At 57.0% G+C, this 9424-nt stretch overlaps 20 non-coding genes across 20 annotated transcripts; all 20 read right to left on the bottom strand.

Moving 5' to 3' along the window:
* Positions 1-215: 215 nt before the first annotated feature.
* Positions 216-334, bottom strand: LOC135593289 (5S ribosomal RNA). Its single transcript, XR_010479500.1, has one exon. It is a non-coding gene; the product is annotated as a 5S ribosomal RNA (ribosomal RNA).
* Positions 335-684: 350 nt separating this feature from the next.
* Positions 685-803, bottom strand: LOC135590086 (5S ribosomal RNA). The gene has a single exon (XR_010477498.1). It is a non-coding gene; the product is annotated as a 5S ribosomal RNA (ribosomal RNA).
* Positions 804-1153: 350 nt separating this feature from the next.
* Positions 1154-1272, bottom strand: LOC135593910 (5S ribosomal RNA). The gene has a single exon (XR_010479878.1). It is a non-coding gene; the product is annotated as a 5S ribosomal RNA (ribosomal RNA).
* A 350-nt stretch (positions 1273-1622) lies between these two features.
* On the bottom strand, positions 1623-1741 carry LOC135593287 (5S ribosomal RNA). The gene has a single exon (XR_010479496.1). It is a non-coding gene; the product is annotated as a 5S ribosomal RNA (ribosomal RNA).
* A 350-nt stretch (positions 1742-2091) lies between these two features.
* Positions 2092-2210, bottom strand: LOC135588962 (5S ribosomal RNA). The gene has a single exon (XR_010476548.1). It is a non-coding gene; the product is annotated as a 5S ribosomal RNA (ribosomal RNA).
* A 350-nt stretch (positions 2211-2560) lies between these two features.
* Positions 2561-2679, bottom strand: LOC135593282 (5S ribosomal RNA). Its single transcript, XR_010479492.1, has one exon. It is a non-coding gene; the product is annotated as a 5S ribosomal RNA (ribosomal RNA).
* Positions 2680-3029: 350 nt separating this feature from the next.
* On the bottom strand, positions 3030-3148 carry LOC135593276 (5S ribosomal RNA). The gene has a single exon (XR_010479489.1). It is a non-coding gene; the product is annotated as a 5S ribosomal RNA (ribosomal RNA).
* A 350-nt stretch (positions 3149-3498) lies between these two features.
* LOC135589965 (5S ribosomal RNA) lies at positions 3499-3617 on the bottom strand. Its single transcript, XR_010477377.1, has one exon. It is a non-coding gene; the product is annotated as a 5S ribosomal RNA (ribosomal RNA).
* Positions 3618-3967: 350 nt separating this feature from the next.
* LOC135588816 (5S ribosomal RNA) lies at positions 3968-4086 on the bottom strand. The gene has a single exon (XR_010476487.1). It is a non-coding gene; the product is annotated as a 5S ribosomal RNA (ribosomal RNA).
* Positions 4087-4436: 350 nt separating this feature from the next.
* On the bottom strand, positions 4437-4555 carry LOC135592877 (5S ribosomal RNA). The gene has a single exon (XR_010479279.1). It is a non-coding gene; the product is annotated as a 5S ribosomal RNA (ribosomal RNA).
* A 350-nt stretch (positions 4556-4905) lies between these two features.
* On the bottom strand, positions 4906-5024 carry LOC135593441 (5S ribosomal RNA). The gene has a single exon (XR_010479598.1). It is a non-coding gene; the product is annotated as a 5S ribosomal RNA (ribosomal RNA).
* A 350-nt stretch (positions 5025-5374) lies between these two features.
* LOC135588604 (5S ribosomal RNA) lies at positions 5375-5493 on the bottom strand. The gene has a single exon (XR_010476350.1). It is a non-coding gene; the product is annotated as a 5S ribosomal RNA (ribosomal RNA).
* A 350-nt stretch (positions 5494-5843) lies between these two features.
* LOC135589833 (5S ribosomal RNA) lies at positions 5844-5962 on the bottom strand. Its single transcript, XR_010477245.1, has one exon. It is a non-coding gene; the product is annotated as a 5S ribosomal RNA (ribosomal RNA).
* A 350-nt stretch (positions 5963-6312) lies between these two features.
* Positions 6313-6431, bottom strand: LOC135590703 (5S ribosomal RNA). Its single transcript, XR_010478115.1, has one exon. It is a non-coding gene; the product is annotated as a 5S ribosomal RNA (ribosomal RNA).
* Positions 6432-6781: 350 nt separating this feature from the next.
* On the bottom strand, positions 6782-6900 carry LOC135593677 (5S ribosomal RNA). The gene has a single exon (XR_010479773.1). It is a non-coding gene; the product is annotated as a 5S ribosomal RNA (ribosomal RNA).
* A 350-nt stretch (positions 6901-7250) lies between these two features.
* LOC135589712 (5S ribosomal RNA) lies at positions 7251-7369 on the bottom strand. The gene has a single exon (XR_010477124.1). It is a non-coding gene; the product is annotated as a 5S ribosomal RNA (ribosomal RNA).
* A 350-nt stretch (positions 7370-7719) lies between these two features.
* LOC135593799 (5S ribosomal RNA) lies at positions 7720-7838 on the bottom strand. Its single transcript, XR_010479827.1, has one exon. It is a non-coding gene; the product is annotated as a 5S ribosomal RNA (ribosomal RNA).
* A 350-nt stretch (positions 7839-8188) lies between these two features.
* LOC135593907 (5S ribosomal RNA) lies at positions 8189-8307 on the bottom strand. Its single transcript, XR_010479876.1, has one exon. It is a non-coding gene; the product is annotated as a 5S ribosomal RNA (ribosomal RNA).
* A 350-nt stretch (positions 8308-8657) lies between these two features.
* LOC135588769 (5S ribosomal RNA) lies at positions 8658-8776 on the bottom strand. Its single transcript, XR_010476463.1, has one exon. It is a non-coding gene; the product is annotated as a 5S ribosomal RNA (ribosomal RNA).
* A 350-nt stretch (positions 8777-9126) lies between these two features.
* LOC135589591 (5S ribosomal RNA) lies at positions 9127-9245 on the bottom strand. Its single transcript, XR_010477003.1, has one exon. It is a non-coding gene; the product is annotated as a 5S ribosomal RNA (ribosomal RNA).
* Positions 9246-9424: the final 179 nt, after the last annotated feature.

The following is a 9424-nucleotide window of genomic DNA, read 5'->3' as shown; positions in this document are numbered from 1 at the left end:
CCTAGCCCAATGACTGCGTATCGGTCACGGCAAGCTCGCGCCGAAACCATCGGCACTTTCTCGAACGATCTCGGAATCGCTATTGCGACCCCAATCCGGAAAGCTCTTTCCGAGCCCCACGATACTGACTGCGTAGCGGTCACGGCAAATTCCGTGCCCGAAAACAATCGTCTCGGAGGTCTACGGGAGATGTTTCGTATCACGGGATGCAAAAAGAAGTGCAACACGAGGACTTCCCGGGGGGTCACCCATCCTAGTACTCCTCTCGCCCAAGCACGCTTAACTTCGGAGTTCTGATGGGATCCGGTGGTTTAGTGCTGGTATGATCGCACCGGTTTCGGGTACTTCGTCCCTCGCCTATGTGCACGTCGCGGTCGGCGCATCAACGTCCGTAGCCTCTTGCCCGTCACGAAATTGTCGGCGCTTTCACGAACGATCAGGAAATCCCTATTGGAAGCTCTCTCCGAGCCCTAGCCCAACGACCGCGTATCGGTCACGGCAAGCTCGCGCCGAAACCATCGGCACTTTCTCGAACGATCTCGGAATCGCTATTGCGACCCCAATTCCGAAAGCTCTTTCCGAGCCCCACGATACTGACTGCGTAGCGGTCACGGCAAATTCCGTGCCCGAAAACAATCGTCTCGGAGGTCTACGGGAGATGTTTCGTATCTCGGGATGCAAAAAGAAGTGCAACACGAGGACTTCCCGGGGGGTCACCCATCCTAGTACTACTCTCGCCCAAGCACGCTTAACTTCGGAGTTCTGATGGGATCCGGTGGTTTAGTGCTGGTATGATCGCACCGGTTTCGGGTGCTTCGTCCCTCGCCTATGTGCACGTCGCGGCCGGTGCATCAACGTCCGGAGCCTCTTGCCCGTCACGAAACCGCCGGTGCTTTCTCGAACGATCACGAAATCCCTATTGCTAGCTCTCTCCGAGCCCTAGCCCAATGACTGCGTATCGGTCACGGCAAGCTCGCGCCGAAACCATCGGCACTTTCTCGAACGATCTCGGAATCGCTATTGCGACCCCAATCCGGAAAGCTCTTTCCGAGCCCCACGATACTGACTGCGTAGCGGTCACGGCAAATTCCGTGCCCGAAAACAATCGTCTCGAAGGTCTACGGGAGATGTTTCGTATCTCGGGATGCAAAAAGAAGTGCAACACGAGGACTTCCCGGGGGGTCACCCATCCTAGTACTACTCTCGCCCAAGCACGCTTAACTTCAGAGTTCTAATGGGATCCGGTGGTTTAGTGCTGGTATGATCGCACCGGTTTCGGGTGCTTCGTCCCTCGCCTATGTGCACGTCGCGGCCGGCGCATCAACGTCCGGAGCCTCTTGCCCGTCACGAAACCGCCGGTGCTTTCTCGAACGATCACGAAATCCCTATTGCTAGCTCTCTCCGAGCCCTAGCCCAATGACTGCGTATCGGTCACGGCAAGCTCGCGCCGAAACCATCGGCACTTTCTCGAACGATCTCGGAATCGCTATTGCGACCCCAATCCGGAAAGCTCTTTCCGAGCCCCACGATACTGACTGCGTAGCGGTCACGGCAAATTCCGTGCCCGAAAACAATCGTCTCGGAGGTCTACGGGAGATGTTTCGTATCACGGGATGCAAAAAGAAGTGCAACACGAGGACTTCCCGGGGGGTCACCCATCCTAGTACTCCTCTCGCCCAAGCACGCTTAACTTCGGAGTTCTGATGGGATCCGGTGGTTTAGTGCTGGTATGATCGCACCGGTTTCGGGTACTTCGTCCCTCGCCTATGTGCACGTCGCGGTCGGCGCATCAACGTCCGTAGCCTCTTGCCCGTCACGAAATTGTCGGCGCTTTCACGAACGATCAGGAAATCCCTATTGGAAGCTCTCTCCGAGCCCTAGCCCAACGACCGCGTATCGGTCACGGCAAGCTCGCGCCGAAACCATCGGCACTTTCTCGAACGATCTCGGAATCGCTATTGCGACCCCAATCCCGAAAGCTCTTTCCGAGCCCCACGATACTGACTGCGTAGCGGTCACGGCAAATTCCGTGCCCGAAAACAATCGTCTCGGAGGTCTACGGGAGATGTTTCGTATCTCGGGATGCAAAAAGAAGTGCAACACGAGGACTTCCCGGGGGGTCACCCATCCTAGTACTCCTCTAGCCCAAGCACGCTTAACTTCGGAGTTCTGATGGGATCCGGTGGTTTAGTGCTGGTATGATCGCACCGGTTTCGGGTGCTTCGTCCCTCGCCTATGTGCACGTCGCGGTCGGCGCATCAACGTCCGTAGCCTCTTGCCCGTCACGAAATTGTCGGCGCTTTCACGAACGATCACGAAATCCCTATTGGAAGCTCTCTCCGAGCCCTAGCCCAACGACCGCGTATCGGTCACGGCAAGCTCGCGCCGAAACCATCGGCACTTTCTCGAACGATCTCGGAATCGCTATTGCGACCCCAATCCCGAAAGCTCTTTCCGAGCCCCACGATACTGACTGCGTAGCGGTCACGGCAAATTCCGTGCCCGAAAACAATCGTCTCGGAGGTCTACGGGAGATGTTTCGTATCTCGGGATGCAAAAAGAAGTGCAACACGAGGACTTCCCGGGGGGTCACCCATCCTAGTACTCCTCTCGCCCAAGCACGCTTAACTTCGGAGTTCTGATGGGATCCGGTGGTTTAGTGCTGGTATGATCGCACCGGTTTCGGGTGCTTCGTCCCTCGCCTATGTGCACGTCGCGGTCGGCGCATCAACGTCCGTAGCCTCTTGACCGTCACGAAATTGTCGGCGCTTTCACGAACGATCAGGAAATCCCTATTGGAAGCTCTCTCCGAGCCCTAGCCCAACGACTGCGTATCGGTCACGGCAAGCTCGCGCCGAAACCATCGGCACTTTCTCGAACGATCTCGGAATCGCTATTGCGACCCCAATCCGGAAAGCTCTTTCCGAGCCCCACGATACTGACTGCGTAGCGGTCACGGCAAATTCCGTGCCCGAAAACAATCGTCTCGGAGGTCTACGGGAGATGTTTCGTATCTCGGGATGCAAAAAGAAGTGCAACACGAGGACTTCCCGGGGGGTCACCCATCCTAGTACTCCTCTCGCCCAAGCACGCTTAACTTCGGAGTTCTGATGGGATCCGGTGGTTTAGTGCTGGTATGATCGCACCGGTTTCGGGTACTTCGTCCCTCGCCTATGTGCACGTCGCGGTCGGCGCATCAACGTCCGTAGCCTCTTGCCCGTCACGAAATTGTCGGCGCTTTCACGAACGATCAGGAAATCCCTATTGCTAGCTCTCTCCGAGCCCTAGCCCAACGACCGCGTATCGGTCACGGCAAGCTCGCGCCGAAACCATCGGCACTTTCTCGAACGATCTCGGAATCGCTATTGCGACCCCAATCCCGAAAGCTCTTTCCGAGCCCCACGATACTGACTGCGTAGCGGTCACGGCAAATTCCGTGCCCGAAAACAATCGTCTCGGAGGTCTACGGGAGATGTTTCGTATCTCGGGATGCAAAAAGAAGTGCAACACGAGGACTTCCCGGGGGGTCACCCATCCTAGTACTACTCTCGCCCAAGCACGCTTAACTTCGGAGTTCTGATGGGATCCGGTGGTTTAGTGCTGGTATGATCGCACCGGTTTCGGGTGCTTCGTCCCTCGCCTATGTGCACGTCGCGGCCGGCGCATCAACGTCCGGAGCCTCTTGCCCGTCACGAAACCGCCGGTGCTTTCTCGAACGATCACGAAATCCCTATTGCTAGCTCTCTGCGAGCCCTAGCCCAATGACTGCGTATCGGTCACGGCAAGCTCGCGCCGAAACCATCGGCACTTTCTCGAACGATCTCGGAATCGCTATTGCGACCCCAATCCGGAAAGCTCTTTCCGAGCCCCACGATACTGACTGCGTAGCGGTCACGGCAAATTCCGTGCCCGAAAACAATCGTCTCGGAGGTCTACGGGAGATGTTTCGTATCTCGGGATGCAAAAAGAAGTGCAACACGAGGACTTCCCGGGGGGTCACCCATCCTAGTACTCCTCTCGCCCAAGCACGCTTAACTTCAGAGTTCTAATGGGATCCGGTGGTTTAGTGCTGGTATGATCGCACCGGTTTCGGGTGCTTCGTCCCTCGCCTATGTGCACGTCGCGGTCGGCGCATCAACGTCCGTAGCCTCTTGCCCGTCACGAAATTGTCGGCGCTTTCACGAACGATCAGGAAATCCCTATTGGAAGCTCTCTCCGAGCCCTAGCCCAACGACCGCGTATCGGTCACGGCAAGCTCGCGCCGAAACCATCGGCACTTTCTCGAACGATCTCGGAATCGCTATTGCGACCCCAATCCCGAAAGCTCTTTCCGAGCCCCACGATACTGACTGCGTAGTGGTCACGGCAAATTCCGTGCCCGAAAACAATCGTCTCGGAGGTCTACGGGAGATGTTTCGTATCTCAGGACGCAAAAAGGAGTGCAACACGAGGACTTCCCGGGGGGTCACCCATCCTAGTACTACTCTCGCCCAAGCACGCTTAACTTCGGAGTTCTGATGGGATCCGGTGGTTTAGTGCTGGTATGATCGCACCGGTTTCGGGTGCTTCGTCCCTCGCCTATGTGCACGTCGCGGCCGGCGCATCAACGTCCGGAGCCTCTTGCCCGTCACGAAACCGCCGGTGCTTTCTCGAACGATCACGAAATCCCTATTGCTAGCTCTCTCCGAGCCCTAGCCCAATGACTGCGTATCGGTCACGGCAAGCTCGCGCCGAAACCATCGGCACTTTCTCGAACGATCTCGGAATCGCTATTGCGACCCCAATCCCGAAAGCTCTTTCCGAGCCCCACGATACTGACTGCGTAGCGGTCACGGCAAATTCCGTGCCCGAAAACAATCGTCTCGGAGGTCTACGGGAGATGTTTCGTATCTCGGGATGCAAAAAGAAGTGCAACACGAGGACTTCCCGGGGGGTCACCCATCCTAGTACTCCCCTCGCCCAAGCACGCTTAACTTCGGAGTTCTAATGGGATCCGGTGGTTTAGTGCTGGTATGATCGCACCGGTTTCGGGTGCTTCGTCCCTCGCCTATGTGCACGTCGCGGTCGGCGCATCAACGTCCGGAGCCTCTTGCCCGTCACGAAACCGCCGGTGCTTTCTCGAACGATCAGGAAATCCCTATTGCTAGCTCTCTCCGAGCCCTAGCCCAATGACTGCGTATCGGTCACGGCAAGCTCGCGCCGAAACCATCGGCACTTTCTCGAACTATCTCGGAATCGCTATTGCGACCCCAATCCGGAAAGCTCTTTCCGAGCCCCACGATACTGACTGCGTAGCGGTCACGGCAAATTCCGTGCCCGAAAACAATCGTCTCGGAGGTCTACGGGAGATGTTTCGTATCTCGGGATGCAAAAAGAAGTGCAACCCGAGGACTTCCCGGGGGGTCACCCATCCTAGTACTCCTCTCGCCCAAGCACGCTTAACTTCGGAGTTCTGATGGGATCCGGTGGTTTAGTGCTGGTATGATCGCACCGGTTTCGGGTGCTTCGTCCCTCGCCTATGTGCACGTCGCGGTCGGCGCATCAACGTCCGTAGCCTCTTGCCCGTCACGAAATTGTCGGCGCTTTCACGAACGATCAGGAAATCCCTATTGGAAGCTCTCTCCGAGCCCTAGCCCAACGACCGCGTATCGGTAACGGCAAGCTCGCGCCGAAACCATCGGCACTTTCTCGAACGATCTCGGAATCGCTATTGCGACCCCAATCCCGAAAGCTCTTTCCGAGCCCCACGATACTGACTGCGTAGCGGTCACGGCAAATTCCGTGCCCGAAAACAATCGTCTCGGAGGTCTACGGGAGATGTTTCGTATCTCGGGATGCAAAAAGAAGTGCAACACGAGGACTTCCCGGGGGGTCACCCATCCTAGTACTACTCTCGCCCAAGCACGCTTAACTTCGGAGTTCTGATGGGATCCGGTGGTTTAGTGCTGGTATGATCGCACCGGTTTCGGGTGCTTCGTCCCTCGCCTATGTGCACGTCGCGGCCGGCGCATCAACGTCCGGAGCCTCTTGCCCGTCACGAAACCGCCGGTGCTTTCTCGAACGATCACGAAATCCCTATTGCTAGCTCTCTCCGAGCCCTAGCCCAATGACTGCGTATCGGTCACGGCAAGCTCGCGCCGAAACCATCGGCACTTTCTCGAACGATCTCGGAATCGCTATTGCGACCCCAATCCCGAAAGCTCTTTCCGAGCCCCACGATACTGACTGCGTAACGGTCATGGCAAATTCCGTGCCCGAAAACAATCGTCTCGGAGGTCTACGGGAGATGTTTCGTATCTCGGGATGCAAAAAGAAGTGCAACACGAGGACTTCCCGGGGGGTCACCCATCCTAGTACTCCTCTCGCCCAAGCACGCTTAACTTCGTAGTTCTAATGGGATCCGGTGGTTTAGTGCTGGTATGATCGCACCGGTTTCGGGTGCTTCGTCCCTCGCCTATGTGCACGTCGCGGTCGGCGCATCAACGTCCGTAGCCTCTTGCCCGTCACGAAATTGTCGGCGCTTTCACGAACGATCAGGAAATCCCTATTGGAAGCTCTCTCCGAGCCCTAGCCCAACGACCGCGTATCGGTAACGGCAAGCTCGCGCCGAAACCATCGGCACTTTCTCGAACGATCTCGGAATCGCTATTGCGACCCCAATCCCGAAAGCTCTTTCCGAGCCCCACGATACTGACTGCGTAGCGGTCACGGCAAATTCCGTGCCCGAAAACAATCGTCTCGGAGGTCTACGGGAGATGTTTCGTATCTCGGGATGCAAAAAGAAGTGCAACACGAGGACTTCCCGGGGGGTCACCCATCCTAGTACTACTCTCACCCAAGCACGCTTAACTTCGGAGTTCTGATGGGATCCGGTGGTTTAGTGCTGGTATGATCGCACCGGTTTCGGGTGCTTCGTCCCTCGCCTATGTGCACGTCGCGGCCGGCGCATCAACGTCCGGAGCCTCTTGCCCGTCACGAAACCGCCGGTGCTTTCTCGAACGATCACGAAATCCCTATTGCTAGCTCTCTCCGAGCCCTAGCCCAATGACTGCGTATCGGTCACGGCAAGCTCGCGCCGAAACCATCGGCACTTTCTCGAACGATCTCGGAATCGCTATTGCGACCCCAATCCCGAAAGCTCTTTCCGAGCCCCACGATACTGACTGCGTAGCGGTCACGGCAAATTCCGTGCCCGAAAACAATCGTCTCGGAGGTCTACGGGAGATGTTTCGTATCTCGGGATGCAAAAAGAAGTGCAACACGAGGACTTCCCGGGGGGTCACCCATCCTAGTACTACTCTCGCCCAAGCACGCTTAACTTCGGAGTTCTGATGGGATCCGGTGGTTTAGTGCTGGTATGATCGCACCGGTTTCGGGTGCTTCGTCCCTCGCCTATGTGCACGTCGCGGCCGGTGCATCAACGTCCGGAGCCTCTTGCCCGTCACAAAACCGCCGGTGCTTTCTCGAACGATCACGAAATCCCTATTGCTAGCTCTCTCCGAGCCCTAGCCCAATGACTGCGTGTCGGTCACGGCAAGCTCGCGCCGAAACCATCGGCACTTTCTCGAACGATCTCGGAATCGCTATTGCGACCCCAATCCCGAAAGCTCTTTCCGAGCCCCACGATACTGACTGCGTAACGGTCATGGCAAATTCCGTGCCCGAAAACAATCGTCTCGGAGGTCTACGGGAGATGTTTCGTATCTCGGGATGCAAAAAGAAGTGCAACACGAGGACTTCCCGGGGGGTCACCCATCCTAGTACTCCTCTCGCCCAAGCACGCTTAACTTCGGAGTTCTAATGGGATCCGGTGGTTTAGTGCTGGTATGATCGCACCGGTTTCGGGTGCTTCGTCCCTCGCCTATGTGCACGTCGCGGTCGGCGCATCAACGTCCGTAGCCTCTTGCCCGTCACGAAATTGTCGGCGCTTTCACGAACGATCAGGAAATCCCTATTGGAAGCTCTCTCCGAGCCCTAGCCCAACGACCGCGTATCGGTCACGGCAAGCTCGCGCCGAAACCATCGGCACTTTCTCGAACGATCTCGGAATCGCTATTGCGACCCCAATCCCGAAAGCTCTTTCCGAGCCCCACGATACTGACTGCGTAGCGGTCACGGCAAATTCCGTGCCCGAAAACAATCGTCTCGGAGGTCTACGGGAGATGTTTCGTATCTCGGGATGCAAAAAGAAGTGCAACACGAGGACTTCCCGGGGGGTCACCCATCCTAGTACTACTCTCGCCCAAGCACGCTTAACTTCAGAGTTCTAATGGGATCCGGTGGTTTAGTGCTGGTATGATCGCACCGGTTTCGGGTGCTTCGTCCCTCGCCTATGTGCACGTCGCGGCCGGCGCATCAACGTCCGGAGCCTCTTGCCCGTCACGAAACCGCCGGTGCTTTCTCGAACGATCACGAAATCCCTATTGCTAGCTCTCTCCGAGCCCTAGCCCAATGACTGCGTATCGGTCACGGCAAGCTCGCGCCGAAACCATCGGCACTTTCTCGAACGATCTCGGAATCGCTATTGCGACCCCAATCCGGAAAGCTCTTTCCGAGCCCCACGATACTGACTGCGTAGCGGTCACGGCAAATTCCGTGCCCGAAAACAATCGTCTCGGAGGTCTACGGGAGATGTTTCGTATCTCGGGATGCAAAAAGAAGTGCAACACGAGGACTTCCCGGGGGGTCACCCATCCTAGTACTCCTCTCGCCCAAGCATGCTTAACTTCGGAGTTCTGATGGGATCCGGTGGTTTAGTGCTGGTATGATCGCACCGGTTTCGGGTACTTCGTCCCTCGCCTATGTGCACGTCGCGGTCGGCGCATCAACGTCCGTAGCCTCTTGCCCATCACGAAATTGTCGGCGCTTTCACGAACGATCAGGAAATCCCTATTGGAAGCTCTCTCCGAGCCCTAGCCCAACGACCGCGTATCGGTCACGGCAAGCTCGCGCCGAAACCATCGGCACTTTCTCGAACGATCTCGGAATCGCTATTGCGACCCCAATCCCGAAAGCTCTTTCCGAGCCCCACGATACTGACTGCGTAGCGGTCACGGCAAATTCCGTGCCCGAAAACAATCGTCTCGGAGGTCTACGGGAGATGTTTCGTATCTCGGGATGCAAAAAGAAGTGCAACACGAGGACTTCCCGGGGGGTCACCCATCCTAGTACTACTCTCGCCCAAGCACGCTTAACTTCGGAGTTCTGATGGGATCCGGTGGTTTAGTGCTGGTATGATCGCACCGGTTTCGGGTGCTTCGTCCCTCGCCTATGTGCACGTCGCGGCCGGCGCATCAACGTCCGGAGCCTCTTGCCCGTCACGAAACCGCCGGTGCTTTCTCGAACGATCACGAAATCCCTATTGCTAGCTCTCTCCGAGCCCTAGCCCAATGACTGCGTATCGGTCACGGCAAGCTCGCGCCGA

Source organism: Musa acuminata, chromosome BXJ1-1 (genome assembly GCF_036884655.1).
Source record: "Musa acuminata AAA Group cultivar baxijiao chromosome BXJ1-1, Cavendish_Baxijiao_AAA, whole genome shotgun sequence".
NCBI lineage: Eukaryota > Viridiplantae > Streptophyta > Magnoliopsida > Zingiberales > Musaceae > Musa > Musa acuminata.
This window is presented reverse-complemented; position numbering and strand designations above follow the sequence as displayed.